At 46.3% G+C, this 26,553-nt stretch overlaps 1 long non-coding RNA gene across 1 annotated transcript; it reads right to left on the bottom strand.

Annotated features, from left to right (window-relative positions):
• Nucleotides 1-24,186: 24,186 nt before the first annotated feature.
• LOC146210266 (uncharacterized) lies at nt 24,187-26,146 on the bottom strand. Its single transcript, XR_014708507.1, has 2 exons — nt 25,496-26,146; nt 24,187-24,937 (listed from the first exon to the last, which is right to left on the bottom strand). It is a non-coding gene; the product is annotated as an uncharacterized LOC146210266 (long non-coding RNA).
• Nucleotides 26,147-26,553: the final 407 nt, after the last annotated feature.

Genomic DNA, 26,553 nt, shown 5'->3' on the forward strand with positions numbered 1-26,553 from the left:
CGACTGTTCCAGCACACGAGGCAACAGCGATGAACTACGCTGGTGCATTACGTCGCCCTCCGCCCCGACGTGATGACTTTCCGAGCCCTCACCGCAACCGTCCTGTTCCTGAAAACCGCCCCTTGGCCCCCGCCCGCCAAGCCTACCAACGACCCCCAAACCCCAGGAAGTGCGACGCCTGGAGGACTGCAAACAACCGGCAATTATGTTTCCACTGCGGTGAGGCCGGCCACATTCTGCGCCACTGCCCGTACCGACGAATCGGTCTCCGCGGATTTGCAGTCGACGCTCCACGACCACGCCCAGGTGGACGACCACAAGAAATTGACAACTATCTGCGTAGCGGTGAGATTGCGCCACCAATCCGTCGATTCAGGTCTCCATCGCCGTACAGGGCCCGCTTTGCGTCGCCAGGCCGTACCTATGATGAGAGTATGCGCGGAAGGTCCCCAAGCCCGCGCAGGGGAAACTAAACAGAGCAACCTTTGGAGGTGAGGTTGCTCAACGACGAAAAGACGAACATCCTCCACCGCCGACGACCACTAACGACGACGCAGCCATTTCACCGCCGCTCCACACGACGTCATCGACGACATCACGACCATACTGCAAGCAGACCACGCCGCCCAGCGCAGTAACTACGGTGTGCCCCGGCCATGACCTGAAGAAACGACGGAGCCGAGATCGGACACTAAGGCCCACGTGCAATGCGAGGACGCGAACAAGTGACCTTGAAGTTGATATCGACGGTCGCAGAGTCATTGCCCTAGTAGCCACCGGAGCTGACTATTCAGTCATTAGTGGACCGTTAGCTATCAGCTCAGAAAAGTTACCACCGCATGGGATGGCCCGCTGATTCGAACCGCATTACTCCATCGCGACGATGCACTGCAAGAATAACCGTAAATGGGCGTACTTACCCCACCAGCTTTGTGGCCTTGCAGCAGTGCTCCCGCGACGTGATTTTAGGCATGGACTTCCTAAATGAACATAGGGCTATCATCGACCTGCGATCCAAGCTCATCAAGCTCTCTGCAGACAAAGCCATTCCTGCTACGACGACGTCGATGCAACACATCGCTCTAAACGTCCTCGATGAAGAATTGACCGTCCCGCCCCGATCAAGCATCGCAGTCTGCGTAGGTAGCGCAAACATCGAAACCGCTGAAGGCGTCGTCGAAGGAAATGTCGAATTGCTCTTAGAACGAGGTGTCGGTATCGCAAGAGGCATCGCGAAATTCCGGAGAGGTCAAACTCAGGTGCTGGTAACAAACTTCACCGAAGAATACCGGCATCTCAACAAGAGCACGACGATCGCTTTTCTCGACGAATTAGCCGACCTCAAAGATGTATTCGCCCTCCACGACCAAACGCTGGAAGACTCACCGGACCAATTCCGTCAGCCCAAATTTGACATCAACCCGGCATTGACCCACAGCAGGAAAGACCAGATTCTTAGTCTTCTTCGAAGCTACGGGGAGTGCTTCTCGTCATCATCGAAGGTACGACAAACACCACTGGCCAAGCACCGCATTATAACGGACGAACACGCCCGACCTCTGCGCCAAAGCCCTTATCGTGTATCGCCGCGAGAACGCCAGGCCATTCGCGATCAAGTTGAGGAAATGCTACGTGATGACGTAATCCAGCCCTCAAACAGCCCCTGGGCGGCACCAGTCGTTTTGGTCAAGAAGAAAGACAGCACACTTCGCTTCTGCGTTGATTACCGCCGCTTGAATAGCATAACGAAGAAGGATGCCTACCCGCTTCCCCGCATCGACGACACTCTCGACCGGCTCTGATATGCAAGGTACTTCTCATCGATGGACCTGAAGAGCGGATATTGGCAAATTGAGGTCGACGAACGAGATCGCGAAAAGACCGCATTCATCCCACCGGACGGCCTTTATGAGTTCAAGGTGATGACATTTGGCCTCTGCTCCGCACCAGCCACGTTTCAACGAGTAATGGACACAGTCCTGGCAGGTTTGAAGTGGCAAATTTGTTTGGTATATTTGGACGACGTTGTTGTCTTCTCGTCAAACTTTGAAGACCACCTAAAACGACTACAGACAGTGCTGGAAGCCATCAAGTCATCGGGACTAACGCTAAAAGCAGAGAAGTGTCACTTCGCCTACGAAGAACTCTGGTTCCTAGGTCACATCGTTAGCAAGGACGGTATTCGCCCAGACCCGGAGAAAACAGCTGCAATCGCATAATTCCCACCGCCTGCCGACAAGAAAGCTGTGCGCCGATTCCTTGGGCTGTGCGCTTATTATCGACGATTTGTCAGAAACTTTTCGCGGATCGCCGAACCGTTGACGCAGCTTACAAAGGCTGACGTACCTTTTAAATGGGAAGCGCCGCAAGAAGAAGCCTTCGACGAACTTAAGCGCCGCCTGCAATGCCCTCCTGTACTTGGCCACTTTGATGAAAACGCCGAGACCGAAATTCACACCGACGCGAGCAGTGTGGGCCTAGGAGCCGTTCTTGTCCAGAAGAGTGCCGGACAGGAGAAAGTAATCGCCTACGCTAGCAGATCCCTCACAAAAGCCGAAGTCAATTACTCGACGACCGAGAAGGAGTGCCTTGCAATCATCTGGGCCACTTCTAAGTTTCGTCCATACCTATACGGCCGACCATTCAAGGTGGTAAGCGACCATCACGCACTCTGCTGGCTGGCTAATTTGAAAGATCCTTCCGGCCGCCTTGCCAGATGGAGCCTACGACTTCAAGAATTTGACATGACTGTAGTCTATAAGTCGGGCCGGAAGCATTCCGACGCAGACTGCTTATCCCGCGCTCCGGTCGATGCTCCCCCGAAGGACGATGACGACGACGCCTTTTTGGGACCGGTAAGCGCCAGCAGTTTCGCAGAACAACAGCGATCAGACCCTGAGCTGAAAGCGCTAGCCGATTACTTGGAAGGAAAGACCGCTTCCCCTCCTGGTGTGTTCAGGCGACATTTATCATCCTTCACGTTAAACAATGGCCTCCTCGTGAAGAAGAACTTCGCACCTAACAAGACCGCGCAGCTTCTCGTAGTGCCTAAAACCCTTCGGCAAGAAATTCTGCACGCGTTCCACGATGAGCCCACAGCAGGCCACCTCGGATTTGCGCGCACATTGCGTCGAATCAAGGAGAAGTATTACTGGCCGCGACTGCCTGCCGAAGTTGCCCACTATGTGAAGACGTGTCGTGAGTGCCAACGACGCAAGACGCCGCCGAACAGACCAGCAGGACTACTAAACCCGATTCCGCCCCCAATCGTGCCCTTTCAACAAATTGGGATGGATCTCCTCGGCCCCTTTCCATCTTCGTCTATGGGTAACAAGTGGATCATCGTGGCCACTGACTACCTTACCCGTTACGCCGAAGCAAGAGCACTACCAAATGGTACCGCGGCAGAAGTCGCCAAATTTCTTGTCGAACAAATTCTCTTGCGACACGGCGCCCCAGAAGGGCTCATCACGGACAGGGGAACGGCGTTTACGGCAGAGTTGACGCAAGCCATCCTGGAATACAGTCACACAAGCCATCGACGAACAACTGCGTACCATCCCCAGACCAATGGCCTTACGGAGCGCCTGAACAAAACGATCGCGGACATGATCGCTATGTACGTCGACGCTGAACACAAGACCTGGGACGCCATCTTGCCGTACGTGATCTTCGCGTATAACACGGCAGTCCAGGAGACGACCAGAGCGACCCCGTTTAAGCTTGTGTACGGCAAAGAGCCCACGACGACGCTCGACGCAATGCTGCCGCACGTAACCAGCGAAGACAACCTTGACGTCGCCGCCTACCTGCAGCGTGCAGAGGAAGCCCGACGACTCGCACGGCTGCGTATTAAAGACCAACAGCGCACCGACAGCCGACGATACAATTTACGACGACGCCACGCAGAGTACAATCCAGGAGACCAAGTGTGGGTTTGGACACCAATTCGCCGTCGCGGATTAAGTGAAAAGTTGTTGCGTCGATACTTTGGGCCATACAAAATCCTTCGCCGCGTCGGACCACTGGACTATGAAGTCATTCCCGACGGAACATCAGCATCACAACGGCGACGCGCACGCCCAGAAATTGTACATGTTGTACGACTGAAGCCATATTACGCGCGTTAAAGAATCTGTGGTGTTTAAACTTTGCAGTGTTTATGTTTAAGTTCCTTTGTTTTGAACATCGAGGCGATGTTTTTTTAAGGGGGGAGTAATGCCGCGAAACCTTCAAAACAGTATTTGTTGTTTTTTAACAGCCGCCGGCATACAGGCTTATCACTATGATTCTGGACCGCGTATCAGTTCCGTAATCTTTGTTTGTTACTGCTCGATGTCGCGAGTCACACCTTTATCAGTTTTGTTGTAGCGCAAGACGCACCGAGATCTGTCTCGAAGGTTCCGGCCACTCGCTTGTCTTTCCACAATGTTCCAGCCCGTGCTGGTAGCTGTTTGCGACGTTATCTAGATTCTTCTGTGCAGCCTTCAAATTGAGCGTTGCCGAGTGTGACGAGCATACTTTGTTCGACGATCGACGAGCACGTTTGTTTCTATCGCCGCCGCCGAGTTGCTTAGTTATTTTGCGGGCGCAAGTCAGCCCATATAAAGAGTTTCTTTAGTGCAATCATCGACCCCTTCATTTGTGTCGCCAACCTCGTCACCACTACGTGACAATATGTATATATGCGAAGCGTTACAGCTCATTTGGTCCAAAAGCCACCTCGCTAACCCGGTTTTCGCTTGAGTATTGTCGAGTTTTGTCTGAAATATTCGGAATGTGGTAGTAAATATGGAGATGCGGTCCAGGTTCCCACCGGGATCTGTGACAGCCTTTACCTTCCTATAACCAATTTACAATTAACTGCGGTTGTCCACCGAAATAGAGAGATAGAAGAATGAGAAGGCGTTGTATCCCGTCGAATGTTAAGGGGAAGCTTGAGCGTCCCCCTAATTTTTATTTCCTTCTTTCAATTATTATTAACTATTCCATCGTACCACTGTGTAAGGTCGTGGAACCATTTACTCTGTGCGACTGCAGACGTGCGTAAGTGCGTGCGTGCGTACGTGCATGCGTCACACACGGCTTCGTGCCGATGTCGGGATAGACTATTAACTCAATAATCTCGGACATCTTGTTCATCCTAAAGTTATAGCTAATTAACATATGCGGGAAACTTCTGATAAAGCCTAGTGCACACAGGTGCCAACTTTCCCACATCTGTGTTCCTTGAATGTTTATTGATCCAGCCACCCAATGATACGACCCTGCATGGCTTAGCACGTGTTTTCTTGCGTTGAGAAGCGTTGAGGTGCCGGCTAGTTGGTAATACATTTTGGAATAACAGCGCGAAGGACGAGGACGAAGATAGAAGGACACAAACACTCTCTTGTGTATTCTTGTGTATTCCTCTTGCAAAGTCAATCTACTTTGATTATATTTTCACTATAGCTAGGTGGTGGCGCCTATTTGGGTTCCGCCTTGTCTTCATTATGCCCTTTGTTGTGCGCTATTGGGTATCCGAGTTAGTGGATCACATAGGTTACGTTGGGCGGCCTTAACTTTTATACTGGCTTGGAAGTAGAAGACAGATGTTTGTAGTGCATGATCAGGGGAAAGACAGGCGCACGTGTTCGCATGGTTAGAGGAAATGTTTGTAGACGGAGCATGGATAGCCATAGCAGTATCTAATCTCTGCAAAGCGCTCTGCTATTCTGCGCCCCTAGACATATGTGCCAAAGGTATGCGAAGTGGGAGACGCTTGTTGCACCGAATCTCCCGCATGCTGTAAGAGACTTTCGGTGGCGCACTGAGTGTGGCGTATTCGATCCCCACCAAATTAAGACAGGCTTTACAGCCGGCATATTGATCCGCACTGTATCAACTTTGGTCACGTAGAGTCTCGCACACGTGTCCTTAAGGACTGCGTCGCAGCTTGGACATTCCGCTGCCTAGCGCCGTGAGCTTTTTCGTCGCACAGTGGAAGGCAGCGTGAAGCGTTCGAACAACGTGTAGTGAAGTCCGTGGGATTGATTGTTTGGCAGAATAGGAACGCGGTTGATCGTATTCTTTCGGTGACCACGTTGTCTACTGTTCCCCATGCTAGTGCGTCTCACCTAGATATAGCCATCTGTTAGCTCTTGGAGAGCAAAGTTTTATCCGGCGGTTGTTGACGCGGCACATCCACCTCAGGAAGGTCACTTGTATATCGCAGTGATTTGAACTCGGTTCTTGTCTTGAAAAACGCAAGCCTGCGGCTCACGCGTATATGTTTGAGCACAAAGGATCGAGCAATCGACTGTCTGGAAATTTGTTAGGTGGTCAGAGCTCCCGAGGGATTCCTGTTGCAGCTGCGCATTATTGATATACAACGTGTGACCAGAAACCCACTGCATTATATATTTCTTGCCGCTACCTTATATGTTCGGTACTGTTTGCTGTTTTACTAAAACATTATTTATTGTCCCAGTGTGCTTTGCTATTTCCATGTTTATCAATAAGATTTATTTGGTTCCCTGCTATGCAAATGGTTGAAGTTCACGCCTATGACGTCATGATCGTTTCTACTTTCTTATCCCGGTACTTTTCAAGCAGAAGTCTTAAGTTTCTGGACCTATGCAACATTCCTTCCATATGCAGGGCTATTCTACAAGCGATCTCTCGGCTTAGTACGTACGACAGATAATTTGCTTTAATCACTTCCGATACATGTTCACGCCTTAAAACTAAAAGTTCTCCATATTACTAGTCTGCAAGCCACAACAAAAACCCGAAATTGCAGCAGTTGCTTCAGGAAAGAATTCTTTTCAATTAGCTTCTTTCATTGCGCGTATCTTGTGTAGCTCTCAATGAATATTCTTAATTTTCAATCACTGTATAACATAGGGATCTCAAACTCATATTGATATGCAGGATGCGTTGAGAAAATATGTCTCTCGCGGACCAGGAGTGGACAGTAACAAGCAAGAAAATATAGAAGCCATAATCCAAGACAATCTGTAAAACAAAAACGAAATACTAATAAAACAAATAAAAATCAACTGTTTAGTTCACCCCACCTTCTTGTCAGCAGTTGAAAAAGCCGGAAAGCAGGGGTCAGCGCCCTTTAGCGAGCGTCTTCGCGACAAGCTTGTGCGCGTTTCTTCTTTCTTTTTGTGAAGGGCGCTTGAGGGCGACCGGGCTCTGCAAAAAGGGGAAAAATGGCGTTTTCTTCCCCATTCTTTCTCAAGTGTTGTACAAATAACTTCTATGCTTAAAAAAAAAGCAAAGCCTTTGATTTTGACATTTTTTGCTATGTCGAAAACAGCAGCTGGTGGCTGTTAACCGACAAAGTGCATATAAGTAGTGGCGGTCCATGACGTGTGAACACTGTAACAGAAGATACGTGAACATGTCATGCGGCTACTACAGGTGTCTAATAAGCCTCCCGGCGTGTCAAAGTTCAACACGTGTTTTTTTTTTTTTTTTTTTTAGAGTCCAACTGGGGATAAAAACAAAATAGCAAAGCCCAAGGTTTTTGTCTAATCTTTGCTGCACTGTCCGCTGCAATGAAAAGAAGCTATATTGAGGTCAGTTTAAGAGGTTTCTTTTTTGTTTCGAAAAGAGCCAAATGCACCTTGGCGGAAAGAAAGCAAAATGCAGTTTTAGTTTTTTATCCACAGCCACACATGGGAAGGCTATAAGTGACAGCTTTGAAGATCTTTGTGCAAACTAAACATTGCAGCTGAACTTCACCTAATTCGGTGCCCAGATTTGGCTCTTTTCGGGAAAAACTAATGCGTTCTTAGCAGGGTCTTTCTATTTTTGTTTTCCTTGCTGTTCTTCGCGCTTTAAAATTACAGACAACTCGCTTTGCGAACACTTTTGCTTGGGAACAGAACTGTCTATGTTAGGAAATGGCAATTATATACGAATCGCATATTTGACGATTCACATTCCTTGAACATTGGATTAAAGCTCTTTTTGAAAAGTAGCTGCCGATTTCTTGAGTGTGACATGGACACCAGGCCATCATGCAGCCGCACGAACGGGCGCTCCCGGCTCTCTTCCGCGAGCGCTCTAAGGCCGCACGGTCGAAAACAAACCAACGCTAACAAAAGGCAAAAAAGAGTAGCACCCCATCCTTACTCTCCCCCTCCTTGCCACTCCCCTTCTCCCCAACCCATCCTCTCCCAACCCTCTCCAATGTTCCAAGGGGTGAGGAGGGGTGCGGGGTTGTCAGCAGTGGGAGAAGGACAAAGGGATTCTAAAAGCGCGGGGACGCGAAGGCGGGGGAGATAACGCATTTGCAATACTGCATGAGAATAGCGACCTGGGTTTCGACACTTTCTTGCTTCGTGCATACCCCGGCGGAGTTACTGAAAGGATACAGCGGTTGAAAACTACTACAATCACTTGTCCTGACAATATATAAATGTGAATGAAAAAGAGGTCTGGCTGTCCAGCGCCTAGTTATTGAAGGTAACAAAGTTGACTGTCTTGTAATTTTAACTAATAAAGCGCAACTTTGGAAAACGCGCTTACATTTCCAACATTTCGTTCGCACGTACAGCGTCCTCGCGCGCTCGAGATCGTCTCAATTGGTCGCGCTTTACACTTCTGCAACGAACTTGAAAGCCCGCACCCACGAGCACAAGCTGCCGAGTTTTCCAAGAACTGTTGACAAGAAGCGGGGGAGGAGAGGGGGGTAGTTTCCGGTCCATTGCAGAATCGGACCGCTCGCTGCGAAAATGCGCCCCTCCGACTTCCGAAAAAAATGAAAAGAGCCGCCCGTCCCACCCCGGCAGGTCGTAAAAGAGGATGAATCGGCCACACGCAAAGAAACAAAACCAAATGACAAGGACGCTGGCCCGTTTTCTCGCGGCTCTTAGCTTTACCAGACTGTTTTGAGAAAAAAAGTATGCGATTAATAACCTGGACAATAATCATTTTCCTTCGTTTTTTTTTCTTCATGTATTTGATCGTAAGACAACTTTGTTCGAAAAGAGCTCCTTCAAAAAATAGTGTACAAATACCACAAAACTGCATGCTCTCTTCAAAGTCGGGGTGTACACATCTCTTCACTCGCCCAGTCAGGAACGCTGAACTTTCGAGCTGCGGGGGTGACACAGTTGCCCGCCCTTCCCACCATTTCCCCCCTCTTTTCCGCCCTTCCTTCGAAACGTCCGAGCGCGTGGTCGGTTTGTTTCGTCCGGGTCTCCCTCCGTGTACGCATTTCTTCTCCAGCTGCGAAGTCGTGTTTATAGAATTTGTCTCTTTGCTTGCCTGCCGGAGCGTTTGCCGCGGCCAAGGCTTGCCAGTGCCCTACGTATAATGTCTGCCCCCGTGTGCTTTTTCTTTTCTGTCCGCTTCTTTTATTTTACACAATAGCCTTTTCCTCCCTTACAATGCGAAGTTGAATCTACCCAAGTGCCCTGCCATATAGCGGACGAATTTCAGTGAGTGATACGGGCTAAATGGGGTGTACGGGAGCTTGTGCGCCAAAATATAACTGATGTTACATCACCTACTGCTGCGCTTCGTAACAAGCAAACAGTATAATGACATGATCTACACATGAAATCGCGGTCACCTTGTGGCTTGCTGTTTATCCGAACTCAGTAAATAATTTTACCAACAGCTATAGGGCTCACTAAAAATGTGAGCGACAAGTTAAAGAAACAATAGCATTAATTAATTTAACAAAACGTTTACACTAAATAGCATGTATCATTTTGTTCCATAGTAAGCGCAAATTACATAACATCGCGAAAAACGAAAGCCAAGTAACAGGCAAATTTTAAAAAAAAAGTAGCAGTCGTGCTCTTCATAACTTTTTTTTTTCAATGTACCGCCTCAACAGTCGGGCCGACGCATTGCCGGACTCTTGCCATTAACCTGACGCCGTGCGCGGCATTTAGTCTATCCGGAAAGTCGGGCCAAAGCCCGCTGCGAACTACTTGCCGAAATGGCTGGCGGCTACCTCCGGGCCGACCGCTTGCCGTGGTTTACTAGCCGACTAAGGCCTCATTCTCACAGCCGGTTTTTCTCTCCTCCGTCGCTTCCGTCGCCTCGGCGCTCGCCCGAGAAGGGGAGTTAATGGTGCCAGTACTCCCCGAAATCGGGTGGCCGGCGCCGTGGGGTTTGCTCCAAGGCGCCGCCGGTCCGGCGAGCGGCGGACTCCGCCCCACGAAAGACGGACCAGTGAGCGCGCTCGCTTCTCTCACGTGACTCTACGTCACGGCTTGCGTGTCGCGACCGAGCGAGCGCTGGCGGAGCGGCCGCGCGGCCATCGCGGGCTCGCATGCAGACGGCGGTGCGCGAACACAGAGAGAGAGAGAGAGAGAGAGAAAAAAGCTGGGGTTGCCCTCCTGTTTGGTGCCCGCGTATTTGGGTTTGCTTGGGACGGTGGCTCCGCGAGAGACAAATGACAGAAGAGACGAAGAAAGCGGGCTGTTCCGGCCAGCGGCTATCACTCCCCGCACCTCTCGCTCATTGGGTGCTGCGCGCGCGCCCCTTTTGTCGCCGCGCTTCTGGACGTCCTGCTCCCTGCACCTCTCGCTTGTTGGGTGTTGCGCGCGCGCGCCTTTTGTCGCCGCGCTTCTGGACGTTCTGCTGCTGAACGTTTTTTGCCCTGTAACGTCGTTTGTGCGCTTCACTGCCTACCTGCCGGGTAACGTCGCGTGTGCACGCTTCGGGCTGCTGCTGAATTTTTCGTTCGTGTAGCGCCGTACGCGCGCTCTTGGCTTCTGCTGAACTGTGCACGCTTCGGGCTGCTGCTGAATTTTTCGTTCGTGTAGCGCCGTACGCGCGCTCTTGGCTTCTGCTGAACTTTTTGCCTGCATTACCGGCTTCATTGTCGTAGTGCGCTGCAGCAGAAGAGAACGTCAAATGCTTTCGTGTCGCCCTCAACACTGATGGGGACGCGTACGAGTGGCTGAGCAGCTACAGCAATGCTACGAGTACGTCGTGGGTAGTCGACTGGGAAGTGGCCGATCCTAAAAGGTATTTTACTACCTGACTTGGCATGTGCTCGTTCCTTGTAGTTTTCTCTTGATTAACTAATTTTGCTTACACCCAATGTTCTCTCTACTGAACTGAAAGTTTTTGGTTGTTTCATTTTGTGTGATAGTATCTGTGCATTCAATTTGTTGATGGCCCAGCATCATAATGCACAAGTTAATGTGGCTTCTTAAATGAAGAATAAATGAGTATAGTGTAATTTCAATGTATCATTTTTCTAATATATGAATTGAAACAAAAGTCTGCTTAGTTATGCTGGAATGTAAATTTATATTTTTAGATTGTAAGCTCTACTTCTTGGGATGCAACTTTGAATTCGCCTGGCATCATCCAAATGACCTTGAGTGGACATACCGCACTTTTCTTACGCCAAAAACTAATCTTTATTTTTAGGTGTCCACAGAAAAAGACAAATACTGCAACTTTCTTTTCCCATAAACCACTTATTATTATTAACAATCGCAGAATGAAACGGCAGTATGACCTGGTGCAGATGCCCACCGAAAACCTGCACCTTACTTTCCCCCAAAACACACTTAAAGTAAAAATATATAAAAAGCATAATAAAAAGTGGTGGGGCATTCTACTTTCCAATTTATTTCCAACCTACAAGTCCCCCATGGAAAAAGCTACCACAGACAGCTTGACTGGGCCTTGGGGGCCTACAGGCAGCATCTCGCAGTGCATTTCACAGCACAATAAAAATGGATATGAACATGAGAGCAAAAGCAGCGTTTACACTTCCTAAAGAATTATACACACATCAGATATCATAAATGAATATGAACATCACAGTAATATTCATTGCCTCATCATAAAATTTGTTGATTCGTAGCTAGGTGGAGCAGTAAAGTCAATGTGGGCTTTAGGTTTATTATAAAGTGATGGTATGCGGTAGTCAAGAGTGGCCCGGTCGTAATTTTTTTTCGTGTATGTGGCACTGGTTTTACTTCCCTACGTAAGCTGTAAGCATGCAAGGGATGTGTGTATCATTTGGAGGGGTACATTTATGCATATAGAAAGACAGTTTGTAATCATATAATTTAGTTGCTTTAAGCATATGATGTTTAGTAAACAAGCGATCAGTAAATAGCTGGCTAGGGTTTCCATAAAAGTTGTCAAGAATTCGTAGCACCTTTTTTTGTAGCCGCTCTAGTTTATTATAATTATGGATGGTTGTAGCTCCTCAAACTAAAATGCAATATGAAAGACTAGAGTAGAAATTAGCAAAACATATTGCTTTTTTGAGCTTTACTGGAAGTAATCCTCTCAGCTTATAGAGACAGCCAACTGTTTTGCTTAATTCTATCGCCAACTTGCTAGCATGTGTGTTCCACGACATGGTTTCTTCAAACCAGACGCCTACAAATTTTTCTGAAGTCACACACTGCAATGCTGCACCTTGAAAGTGTAGGACTAGCTCAGTGTCACAGACTTTGTTATGAGGCTCGAAATAATACATTTAGGATTTTTAACATTCAAAGTTTGCTCAAATAACTATTTATGACAGTGTTCAATTTGGTAAAGGTTTGTGCGGAGAAAAAAATATTTGTGTCATCAGCGTACATGACCAGTTTCGGTGAAAGAGGCAAATTGCACGTCATTAATACATGTCGGGATACATGTAAAAACTGGGATGTGGTCACTGATATAAAGGGAAAGCACACCTGATAAGCACTGGTCACAATGTACAATTGGTAATGCAGATATCTAGAAGTGTGGCACCGGTATCGGTAACATGGGTAGGCAAGGAAATTATATTCGAACAAGTGGAAGCGCGAAGTATGGTTTCTAGGCACTCAGAAGATGAATCTTCACCAAGCATATTGATATTCACATCACCCATAACTAAGAAGGCTCCTTGCATTGAATGGAGGCTTGACAACAAAGTTTTCATTAATTCAAAAAATTGGGTTTTGTATCCTAATAGTGGCCTATGGACAGCTGCTATAAGAATATTTTTTAACCGTACCATAAAGCACTCAACACTGGTGTAATGCATGGTTATTCGCCGAGAACTTCGCAGGCAATTGAGGCTTTGCTTTTTACCTCTTAAGGTGAAGCTTGAGCATCCCCCTAATGCAAACCCCCTCTACAACCTTGCTAAAGCATGTCAAACCATACTTCCCATAGCTTTTGCTTGTGACTATTTTGAAGCCATTCTTATAGCCCCCCATTTTTTCCCTAGGATTGTATTCCACAAAAGGTGGAGATGCCAGCATAGCAGTCGCAACAAGACTGCTGGCCGGAACGCTACAAACTGCCCAGCCTTCGTTGACATAAAAGTCAAGAAAGTCACAAAGGACACAAAGAAGAGGGATGGCTTCTTGAAGCGAACTGTGCCGCTGCCTGCTGTCATCAGGGTCATGGATGACCATAATCATGCTACTGACTGCGCGGATGGCCTGCGGTTGCTGCGGAGCACGTCTGACACTCGGGCAGCATTTCATTCCTACTTTAATGATGGCCACAGCCCAGCAGAGGCCATAGCACTACACCAACGAAAGCTGGAAGTAGAGGATGACGGGCTAGAAAAACTGGCGAGTGGTGCTGTAAACCCGAGTGCCAACACAGTCTACAACTGGTACCGGGTCTGGCGGAAGGAACACTTTGGCAGTACTGCAGATCCTTTGACTAAGCTGGCTGAAAAGGCACCAGCCTATCTTCATAACGGTAAGTTGCAATATGCTCAACAGTACTATGTGATGGAGAAATTTTTTTTTTTTTGCGATTTTATAGCCTCAGGGCATAAATCCATAACGTTGTTGCAGCCTGGAAAGGCCGACATCTGAGGTTGCATTACAGTTTTCTTTTCCCTTCTAGAGGCCACGTCAGGCTTTAACCATAAAGCTTCGGAGCAATGGCCATGTTAGTCTCCACTTTTCAATACCTGGAACTTTGAGATTTGCAGGCCAAACAGTCAGTTCTCTGTCTCGTGAACATTGTGCCTGCCACAGGAGCCGCTAACATAGTAATAGGCCTGGTGCATGAAAATGCAATGTAGACAAATCCCACTGGTTTCATGTGGTATTTAATGTTTTAGCGTTACAAGCTGCAGTGAATATTTTCATATCTTAAACTTGTCATGAGCATGCATCTAGCCTGTGAGAGTTGATAGTGGGTATAACATGTTAAGTTGGCAGGAGCAATATAAAGTGACATGTCTGTGTTTGTACTGCGTCACATAAAATACCCCAGAAAAAAGATTGAATGGCTAAGATTCAAAACCATGAATTTCTCACAGCCTCATAGACACCATATGATTGCCATGTTACTTGCTGGATAAGGTGAACATGGCTTATACTAAGTGAAATGCAAAATCTCGTGATATGAAGGTGAAAAAAAGGGTGAATGCACCATAAGAATGATACGGTGCAAACAAGGCATAAAAGAAAGTGTACAATAGCCTATAAAAGGTGTTTGCAGTCATTAGCTTGATAACTGTTTGCCAGCAGTGAAACCTTACTCCTGGATAGCACAAACAGTAATTATTTCGTCTTTTTTGTGTCCTGTTTAATGATCCGACATCTAAAATATCATTTATGAAAAACTTCCCAATTCAATCAACCACACTATCAAAATAAAAAAAGAAATTCCTCTGCGTGTTTTCCATGATTCCAGAGACTTCTGACTTTTGTTACATGCACAGCTCTACAAAGCCCTCAATTATATACGCATATCTGCTCAGCAAGGGCGCCCTATTAAAAATCGGTTTTAAAAATTATGTGTGTAAAGCCATGATAAACAGTAAACTGTATTGGGTGGGTTAAAAGTAGTTCACATTGTGGAAAAGTGCAAAAGAGACAAAGGAGAGGACGACACGGGTGCTGTCTAACAACTAAGATTTATTAGAAAGTATATACGGTGAAATGTGCGAAACCAAAACAAAACATCAAGGATTATGCTGCAATGAAAGGCACTTATCAATGAAGGCTATCTCATTTCCTTGTAACACAAAAGACTGTTATGCTACACATGTGACCGGCTTCTTAGCAATGCAGTAAGCTTCAAAAATATCCCTGCCTATCTGGTTGTTGCTGTAGTAATGGGTCGTAGTGTTATGCAAAGCCAGATAGCAATTATGCTTTCTGGTAGGCTGGAGTCTTTCTTACACACGGAATTGAAGCTTACAGGTTTGTCATGTAGTATAACAGCAATGTTTTGTGTCTCAGAATATTTACATAATTTTCTTTTCATGCTGTATTTACTACTGCTTTCATGAAAGTTTGAGAATCCGAAATAAAATTTCTCATTACCACCTATTATTTACACTTCATTCTATTTTCATGTGTTAATTTAATGCAGGCACCACATTATTTCCGGTCAAAAATAAGTAAATAACCTAAACGGAGGCCATTTGCTACACAACAAGGGTGGGACCAAAGAGGGTCTTACTGCTCCTGATATCACAGAAGCACAGGCGGTTCTCGCACAATTGCTGCCTTCCCCATATAGTCATTTGTGAACACATTTCTACTCTCTAATAAATTATCTTTCAGGCAAAAGAAATAATTGCATTGATCAACACCACAAATTAGGAGATGATATATTCTCCCTAATGCTTTCCTTCATTTCAGTGACTGTCAGCCTTACCCTTTCTCCACAATGAAATCATGCCATACTAGGCATCTCTCTTGGCCTGTATATACCTACCTAAAGGTTTAGAAAAATTCAGAAATTGTTGTCATCATAATCACAGATGAACACCACACTTAATGCATACTAATGCTCTGAAGTTTCACTTTCTAAGAACAATTTCCGAGTGGCAAGCTCTACCTCTACAAATGGTATTGATTACCATTGGCAACAAACTTTATAGCATATTTTAGAAAATGCATTTGTCGTATACTGCAATTTTAATTCATGTTTTTAATTAATGTTTGCCTTCTCATTGCATTTTGCTTTTATTTTCTACCCCCCTGCTTGGATCTAAAGAAAGGTCTCTATTATTTTGTACGAAAATAGTGTTCTGGTTACGTCACATGAAGCATTGACACAGTCGATAGTACAAGGTTAAAAGCACGTGTCACCTTTCGCAGGGATCGATGTCAGGATCACAAAATCTGAAGATGGTACCAGCTGGGCAGCTCTTATAGTCACCCAAATAATGAAGAGGACGCAAGGGCTGACTTCTGCCAAGGAGATTATATTCATCGACAGCACAGCCTCATGCGATGAGTCCCAAAGCAGCGTAACGCTGGTGCTTGCAACGACCGTGGTTGGAGCGCTGCCGCTAGCGGTCCTGCTGCACAGCTCTCAAAGCACCGAGAGCTACAAAGCTGCTTTTGGCCTGCTCAAGCAGAGCTACCCGACGTGCTTCGGTGGTGCTCATGTAAGCATTAATGTGCATAGTGTTCATAACGGACCAAGTCATAATTACAGTTAGGTGCACAATTGTGAATTGATCTTGCCTCTCTCCTGCTCTGTTGGAAAGGGGGAGAACAAAATGAAACGTTCTGCAAATTTAATCTGACCTGTTGCATACACAAATCAACTTATAAATTTTCACCACCACAGTTTTTAAATAATAATTCCCAAAGACTATGTAATAAAAATACAGCATTAGCTTCCAATTCATTTTATAAGGTAATAGGCAAAGGCTATAAAAATTCTACATATCGTGATCATCAGCCAGACTATACCCACTGTAGGGCGAGGACCTCTCCCATATTCCTCCAACTAACCCAGTTCTGTGCTAGCTGCATCCACTTGACACCTGCAAACTTCTTAACCTCATCCGCCCACCTAACTTTCTGCCTCCCCCTGCTACGCTTTCCTGCCTTTGGAATCCAGTTTGTTACCGTCAGCTACCATTGGTTGTAGCTAATATCGCTAATACAGTTTTCGCCTTCTTTCTTGATATGAAAAGCTTCAAGTGCCAACCGCGTGTTTATTTTTGCTTCTGCCAAGAATCGTCGTCTCATGAAATCGCGGTGCACACTCGCAAGCAAGAATATGGGACACGAGATGAACACCTTTGTCATCTTTCTTAACATTTAGCGCATGCTCCCTCAGTCGCTTATTAATACAGCGGCCAGTCTGCCCGATGTACGTCTTCCCGCAGGAAAGTGGGATGGAATACACCACTCCAATGGTGCAAAGAACATGAGTAGTTCGGTGCCTGATTTGGCAGCCAAGACGCCCATCACTGCACGTGCGGGAGCAGAGCTTAGGGATAGAATGCCTCTTTGCTATCTTCTTCATATGGTGTGACACATTATGAAAATAAGGGACCATCACCGGCCTGAACGTTTCACGTTTGGCCTCCAGGAGGTCTGAGGCCAAACGTGAAACATTCAGGCCGGTGGTGGTTCCTTCCGCAGAATCCGCAGCTTTTTTCTGTGTTATGAGCACAGCCCAGTCTCCAATATGGCAGTGCCCGTTGGCCAATTTTGAAAAGGTTAATAACAGGCTACACAAATACCTTCAATAGGTCTCTCTTGCCACTGGCCATTGATGAATGGAATTCGATTCCGAAATCTATAGTCCAGGAATGTCTGAACTTGAAATTTAGACTGTTAATATCTGTCCAAATTGCTAAATTAAAATGAGCAGCATTTTGACTTAAATTTTTCTTAACTACCTTACTGTAGCCTCAAAAGTGAGTTTTGCTTTGTTCGCTCTCTCAAATTTTACTAACATATACGACCTGTCATTTGTCTGCGTAGCCTCAAAAGTGAGTTTTGCTTTGTTCGCTCTCTCAAATTTTACTAACATATACGACCTGTCATTTGTCTGCGTACTACTTTGTGCATATTGTGCTTCTATAAACCGCCTTAATGTGTAAGCATATGCTGACATGAATGCACTGGTGCCCTTGACCATTTGGTTTTTGCATTGTTCTATTGTTATGCACTGTATTGCAATGTTGTTACCATGCCTTTTTGTTTGTTTTCCATTGTATAAAAAATCTACGACAATGAACATTCTCTACTAGTCCTTGCTTCCCCAAAAATAATGCCCGCTCAAGGTCTTTAAGGATCAATCAATGATGACGGTAACAGTCTGGAAGGTAGAAGAACGAAACAACCAGATGTTAACCGAGTAAAAAGCTAGTCTAACTGATCTGTGTGTGTGCCTGTGTATGTGTCAATAAATGTGAAATACCAATAAAATCTTGTAAATAATTGATTAGAAAGAAAAAAAACAACCACAGGTCACTGGTGGGATACAAACCTGTGAACCTCGAATATAGTGTCTGGTACTCTTATCAACTAAGCTACAATAGTGGTTATTCAGTGTTCAAGTTTGCTCAATATTTGTGTGGCGTGTAACCTACACTTGACGGTGCTCACCAGAACCACCCTTGTCGGTGGTCCTCAGCTGTCATGTGGAATGTCAACTTAAAGGAAGAGTGGGAGCTGGGCGCTACCTGCGACATCAAGGCTTTCAGAAACAAGGCCCATATGGCAAACATTAGGCTAATCAGCAAACAAATGCAGGGAGAACAAGGTGCTCATTACATTATAATATATATATATCTCGTGAGGCAGACAGTCGCACCAGCGAATTCACCTTTCTATTTCAGATAAGCCGAAGCAGCAGCTACTGACTAGCCCCAGCTCATCACCACTTCGTCTTTTTCCCACGACTTGATAATGATTACACTTAGATGAAGATGAAGTTCACTCACACTGCTTACAACCTTCCCCCTCCAAAACGAAAGCGACCATCCTGGTCGTAAATTATAGCTTAAGGTCGGCAGTTAGTGTTTAAAACGCGACATGTGCACTACTTCGGTGTCAGTGCCGCGACACCGGTGATCGCGAACAGGCGATGCAGGTGTGATGAGATAGTTGGAAAAGTTTGTTCTAGAACCGTGTACGAGCCAATAAAACGGCTCAGAAACCTTTCACACAGGCCGGGGATGCGAGTAGATGTCCAGAGTAGCACTTGGTCTCCAGGGCTGAAAGACACTGAGCGATGGGTTGTATCATATTTGCTTTCCCTGGAAGCTTGAGTGGCTTCAGTTTGAAGGCGGGCACAATCACGGCAGTGGGTGATACGAGACACAAACTGTTCATGGGAAGGTGCGGCAGAAGGAGTGGAAACTGAGAAGAAAGATGCTTTGAGTGAGAAGGTACGGTGGTGGCCATAAACAAGAAAAAATGGAGAGTAGGTGGTGGTTTGTTGAACGGCAGTGTTGTAGGCGAAGGTGACAAAGGGGAGTAAAGAGTCCCAGTTGTTGTGCTGAGGGTGAATATAGGTGGATAGAATATCAGAAAGGGTGCGATGAAAGTGTTCAGTGAGACCATTGGTCTGAGGGTGGTAAGGAGATGTAGTTTTGTGCACTGTGCCTGAAGCATGAAGCACTGCGGCAAGGACGGTGGAGAGGAACGACTTACCACGATTGCTAAGGAGGAGGCGAGGGCCGCCGTGGAGAAGTATGGTGTGGATGAAGAAGTTGACGATTTCGGAAGCGGAGGTGGAAGGAAGTGGTGCGACTTCAGCGTATCGGGTGAGGTGGTCAACGGCAGTAACGACTCGGCAGTTGCCAGCTGCAGTCAAGGGCAGGGGGCCATATAAGTCTATTCCGACGACTTGAGAGGCGTGAAAGGACATAGGAGAGGTTGTAAGAGACTGGCAGGAGGCGACGTAGACCGCTTGCAGCGTTGACAAGGGATGCAAGACACTACATATTTCAATAGTGAGGTTGAAAGGCCAGGCCAGAGGAAACGACTTTTGATGCGGTCGTAGGTTTTGTGGTATCTGAGGTGACCTGCGGTAAGGTCGTTGTGAAATCCTTGTAGAATTTGAGGACGCAGGGAAGAAGGAATTACGGGAACCCAGGTGTGGCCCAGTGGGCTGTAGTTGTGCCAAAATAATGTGCCATTCTGTAACTTGAAATGTTTGAGCCGAAAACAAAGACGGGCATTTGGAGGTCTCATAACACCGGTGAGACCATCAATCAGCTTTCGACAGTAAGGGTCAGCACTCTGGTGGTGAGCCAGATTACAGTCTATGTCTGGCATGGGAGCAATAGAGGCGTGACTCCGTTGGGACAGGAGAGGAATGTGAGGACATGTGTTGCGATGGCGAAGCAATAGGGCAACGAGAGAGAGCGTCGGCGTCCTTGTGCTTCTTGCCCGATTTGTAAGTGACAGTGAAGTCGTACTCTTGAAGGCAGAGGATCCACCGCCCGAGACGACCGGACAAATTTTTCAAAGAGGATAATCAGCATAGGGCGTGGTGGTCAGTGATGGCCGTGAAGTGACGGCCGTACAGGTAAGGATGAAACTTCTGAACAGCCCAGATGAACATTCTTGCTCGGTAATAGTGCAGTTTTGTTCCGCAGTAGTCAGAGTTCGGTGTGCATAGGCAACAACATTTTCTGTAGTGATGTCTTGGCGTTGCAGAAGGACAGCGCCAATGCCATGGCTAGTGGCGTCGGTGTGCAAAATAGCCGGAGCTTTGTCATCAAAATCGCAGAGGATAGGACCCGAAGTCGGAGCACGCTTCAGAATTTCAAATGCTTCTTCGCAGCAAGAGACCAGACGAAAGGCATATCGGTGTGAAGAAGCGCATGTAAAGGTGAGGCAATAGAGGCTGAATCGCGGATGAATTTGTGGAAGTATGATGCCAAGCCGAGGAAACTGCGGAGATCTTTGACCCTAGTCGGGTGGGGAAAGTGCAGCGCAGCAGCGATTTTGTTCAGGGTCAGGCTTATTTCCTTCGCTGCCTACGAGATGGCCAAGAACTAATAGATTTTCAATGCAAAATGGCATTCCTTCGTGTTTAGCTGTAGGCCGGCACTGGAAAGAGCTGTCAAAACTTTATCGAGACGACTAAAATGATCAGAAAATGATGTCGCCTAAGTAACAGAGACATGTTTTCCATTTGAGGCCGCGGAGAACTGTGTCAATCATGCGCCCGAACGTAGCAGGAGTGTTGCAGAGTCCAAATGGCATTACATTGAATTCGTATAAACCGTTGGGTGTTGCAAAAGCGGTCTTCCTTTTATCATCTTCATGCATGGAGATCTGCCATTAGCCTGATCTTAAGTCAAGGCTGAAAAAAAATTGGGCACCTTGTAAAAAGTCGAGGGCGTTGTCAATTCGTGGGAGGGGATACACATCCTTGTGAGTGATTCTATTCAGAGCACGGAAATCTACACAAAACTGAACCGGCTTTTTTTTTTGCACTAGCACAACAACAACAGGCGGTGACCAAGAACTGGACAATGGGCATATGATGTTGCGTGCAAGCATGTCACGAACATTTTCCTGAATAACCTTGCGCTCAGTTGAAGGCATACGATATGGCTGGCGCCTAACTATGCCTGATCCGTCAGTGTGGATGCGATGCGTTGCTGCAGCGGGTTGACCCAATGCGCCGAAATTGACATCGAACGGGTCTGCGTGCTTGTTCAATATAGCGAGCAATGCGTCTGTCTGGTCTGCTGTCAGGTCGGTGCTGATTGTGTGGCGAAGTGCTGCACTGAGCGAGGCAGGGGATGAATCAGAGCGATCAGAGGTGGAAATGGGAAGAAGAGCGACAGGCTGGGCGGAAGCAACTGATGCAACAGTAGAGCCGCGGCACAGAAGAATGGGCTCCGATGTGGTGTTGAAGGCAGCAAGAAGAGAACCGCTACAAAATCGAAGAAGGGACACGATGATGATAACACCTCTTGACAGGAGATGAGGGCTGGGTGTACTCAGGACGTCACCATCGGTGACGGCGTCAGAAGTCACAGAAAGAATATCTTCGTTGTCCGGATAGAGGACGTTATCGGCAACCATAACTAAGCGGGAGGAAGGTCGTTCTCTATCGGCAACAACGCTGCCTGCAGTGACCTCAAGAGTGGGAGTGAAACACTTAATGTCTGCTGAGGCGTTTTGGAGGAAATCCCAGCCGAAGATGAGTTGATGGACACAGGAGGATACGACAGCAAACTCAATGAAGTGCAAGATACCGTCAATGATGACTCGGGCTGTGCACGCTTCACAAGGGTTAATATTCTCTCCATTTGCAGCACGTAAAGCAGGACTGTTGTAAGGAGTGCACACTTTTCAGAGTTTTAAACACAAGTCAAGCTGCATAACGGAAAAAGCGGCACCAGTATCAATTAAAGCTTCCAGTACATTTCCTTCAACGAATAGAGTCGACATGTTCGATTGGAGCAGTGGAGGAATTGGAGGACAGTGCAGTTTTACCTCCGGAAACTGCACAGGCTAGTTTTCCGTGCGGCAGGCAGGAGCTGAAGATGGGGGTGAAGGGGAGACAAAGTCCGCTGAAAGGGTGATGGGGAGCGGCGAAGCGATGGCCGTGCTGTCATAGACAGGTCAGGGGAAGTCGACGGAGGTCATTGTTGGTGTAATATTGGTGAGGCGTAAGCTGGTACGCGTCGTCACGTCAAACGTACCTGTAGCTCGCACGCTCATCTCGCAGTCATCGGCGACAGACGCGTGTAACATGGCCGCGGATGCCGCAGTAGAAACAAACTGGACGAGGTGGGAGAGGCCGCCAATTACCACACACCGGTTGTCGCGAGGACAGGGCGGCGAGGCTGGGTGACACAGGCCAGTGATGGGCAGGAAGACGAGGAGGTGCCGCAGTAACTTCAGCATACGTAGGGACTTAGGAAGGGGCTGGTGGTTCTGTAGCCATGGGACGAGTGAATGAAGCAAGGTCCTCCTTGATAATGCCATGCAACTCAGGAGATTGAACAGGTGGACGTGAGAAAGCAGGCACCGACGAAATATCATTGTGGAGCTCTTCCCGTATAATAGAGCGGATCATGGTGCGCAGATCGGCTTCGGGAGCTTGGCTCGGATCACAGGTGTTGTTGAGGCGGCGCGACTGTAGGTAGTCAAGTCGCTGGCAAGTGGCACGAATGTCTGCTACATATATATCTATATACACGTATTACACTAAGAGTGCCAACAGCCACTGACACCAAAATAAGCATGGGAACTTTTTGTATTGATCATTGTGAAATAAATATGTGATCATGGCAATAGTTGATTCATACGTAGAACCTCTGTCATTACTGTCATGATTAATAATACCTGTCATGAGTGTATTTTCAAAAGTGTTACCATAATCCATCTATTTCTGTTGTCTGCTTCACCAGCCGTGTTGGTCTGTATATCACAACCATATTTATGAAGTGAGCATACTACAACATAAAATATTGTCTTGTTTACACTCGCTCTTCATTTAGACATGACTGAAAAAACACTTTCAGCTTGCACATTCATACGAGACCAAATATATTTAGAAAACAAATGCGATAACTAAAAACACATTACTCTGCTGACTATATTCCACTGCTCTGAGTTTGAGTTGTTTAAACATCTGTGCTTGTTTATTTTCTCTCCGTAGATAAATACTCTACAACCATTTTTTATTCTTAGTTTAGTGATACTGCACAGCTTGTGTCCATCACTCCTGAAGTGTATAACTAAAATGAATAAACAAACTAAAGAAGCTGGCTGAGCACCCAAAGAGGTAAAGCAGAACAATGAATCTGAATTGAATTTGAGGAAACGAAAAGGAAGAACCGTTTATAACATGTAGCGCAGCATTGTTGCAGGTAATGGCAATAGATCTGGATCAAAAGAGGAAAATATGAAGTCAGGGGGAAAAATAAAGTGAAAAGCATTAGGCCGGTATTACCAGGTAATGAATATCAGTTTACCAGTACATCACTTCGGAGGAAACTACATTATAGTTGCATCACGAGTGCTTGCATATGGGACAAACTGTGAGGATACCAATACAGATGGGAATTAAATTGGGGTCAGCATAGTAGAAGTGAAGGACATGGTGTACAGCCAAGGAAGACGAGGCAGTAAGGGTGGGTCTGGGTACAAACGAGAGTTACTGATGCCGTTGCTGAACCTGAAAATAAGACGAGTGGCAAGGCATGTTTTATTAAGGGAATAAGCAATAGTGAACTCTAAGGAAAGAAAAATGCCAAAAGGCAGCAGAAATTCAGGTAGGTGAATGTGGTTTGGAAGTTCGTCGGCCCAAGGCAGGCACATCTGATGCAGGACACAGTTAGGCGATTGAAGTTCCAAGATAAAGGTGCATGTCATGCAGTTTAGTTAGGTTACTACAAATTATAAACCTTTGCATATGCATGTTTTGTATGCTTCCTGCACTTATTGTTTTATTGTATTACATGGGTCATGTTTTACCCTCCTTATTTATCATTTATTATGCAAAAAAAGATTTCTGCTATTTACTTATGTGGAAAAATATCTTTATTGCGATTTGAACAATTTACTTGAAAAGCCCATTAAATAACTGCCAGCCTGTTATGAGACCGAACTGTAAATTGTTTAATCCACTTTTAGTTTGTTTTTTTTTTCGTCTGTGGACATGTTGAGGCCACTGTGTTTGCACCACATTTTGTATTTTGAGCAGGTTTATAATGTCTGCATAAGTGCGGTCCACAAACTTTCACTTCTTTCACCTGTATAGGCCCATAATTGTCATCCCCTGCATTTGTTCTTGGTTTGTGCAAATGCAGTATATAAATGTGTACTTTCTGTTTTTCAAAACGGATTCATATGCTGCAACATACTGCCTGTATTAAATTTCTGTTTCACCCCTTAAAATAATACCTGCTATTTAATTAAATAATGTTGTATATACCAAAATATATAAATGACTAAATATTCACTTTGCCATCCTGTGTAGCAGATAAAGAGGTACCATCTTGAATTGTTGCCCACTTAACTTGATGCAAAGAAGGCTGGAAATAAGCTGTAAAAATGAGCGCTTCCACTTATGTTCAGGAAACAAGAAGTTTCAGTCAGAACACTCTACACATGGCTGGCACTGAAGGATAATAGTTGTGCTGACTCCTCAAAAATAAACGCCTTTTGAATAGAGTCCAAACTTCGTTCCACTTGACCACATGAAAATTTCATGTCATTCGGGTGTTTCTTCGTCCTGCAAGAATGGCTAGAAGAAGACTGTGCAGGGACTGGGCAGTAAAGTTGGTAAGGAAATTGAAACCAGGTGTTCTTTCTAAAAGCAGAACAGGTGGAATTAAGCCACCGACGTTGAGGCTGAAGCCGACAGTTAGACGGAAGCTCCTCTGATTGGGAACAGATGTACATAACATACTGACACGTGAAAATGGAACGCAGACTAAACAATAACAAAAAAAAAAAAACATTTCGGGACCCGTGTGGTCTTAATTGGGATGACATCGAAAGGAAGGAACAGTTCGTGCATGACTCGTTTTAAACAATACAGGTACGCGGCATAGCCGCGCTCTGCTGCATTTTTAATAATTATAAAGGCACGCTTACATTCAAATAATTGAAAGTACATGTATGCAGACAGAATTGCGTTTCGTAAGCACTGTCAGTGCTGTTTTGAAGCTTCAAAATACATGCATACAATGCACGCTAAAAGGGAATGTATACGTACCTAAGTACACACTTAAAACAATTACCTCGGTAATCTCTCAGAGAAATAATGCTCACCACACACACAAAAAAAAAAAAAATAATAATAATAAATTGAAAAAGCATACGCCTCGAATCGCTGGACCGCGGGGTCTCTCAAAGCATCGCGCCGCCTCGGGGGGTGCATTCATCAGCCGATGGCAACAAGCACAGGTGCTGGAAAAGCTTTCCGGTATAAAAAAAAAAAAAGCGCTTAAATAGGTGCGCAGAAGCGCACTAAACGACACACGCCACAGGTTAAAAGCACGTAAATAGCTGGTCAAGTCCGCCAGCTGGACACTCATCCGTCGATGGCAACACAAGTTCGGTTGGAATAACGAATTTAAGCTTAATTAGGTGCGCAAAAGCGCACGAAACAACACACGCCACCAGTTAAAAACACGGAAATCGAAACCTCGGAAGTCAGCCAGCTGGAGCAGCGTGCTACCGCGGCCAACATGACGCCCATTGAAAAACCATACTCTTTGAATAGCTGGGCCGCTCGGCCTGGCTCGGCTCTCTCAAGCTTGCGCCGCCTCGCGGTGGCCGACATGAACGCCCATTGAAAAAGCATACGCCTTGAATCGCTGGGCCGCTGGGCCCTGGGCCGCTGGGCTCTGCTCTCTCAAGCTTCTTGCGTCGCCTTTGGGGGTGTAGATGGTAGTCGGAACAGCCGACTTTCTTCGTCTCTTCTGTCGTTTTCTCTCTTGCAGAGCCACCGTCCCGAGCAAACCCAAATACGCTTGGTGCCCCGCGAAGCGCGCGCTGACAAGAGCCAACAAATGCCGCTTCTTTTTTTCTTTTTTCATTTTTCAAAGCACCGGGTGTCGCAGCTAAACATGACCTCCTACAAAACGTAACGATATTTCAGTTGTATGTTTGAATGGGTGTATCAAAAGAAATTTTGCAAGTTCTGGCGACCCATTCCTTTATTGATGACAGGGTTATTATATATGTTCCTATAGATTTCTTCGATTTCGCTGACTAAAGTTAAATAAAAGTTAAATTGGTTCACAGGAAGGGAAAGGCGCAGTATCTGTCACACTTGTAGCTGTGGACACCTGAACCGCGCCGTAAGGGAAGGGAGGAAGGTGGGAGTTAAAGTGTAAAGAGGGAAAGAGGAGCCGTAGTGGAGGGCTGCGTTGTA

The sequence above is a fragment of the Amblyomma maculatum genome, chromosome 1, assembly GCF_055883805.1.
Source record: "Amblyomma maculatum isolate TAMU_Amacu chromosome 1, ASM5588380v1, whole genome shotgun sequence".
In the NCBI taxonomy this organism is placed as follows: Eukaryota; Metazoa; Arthropoda; class Arachnida; order Ixodida; family Ixodidae; genus Amblyomma; species Amblyomma maculatum.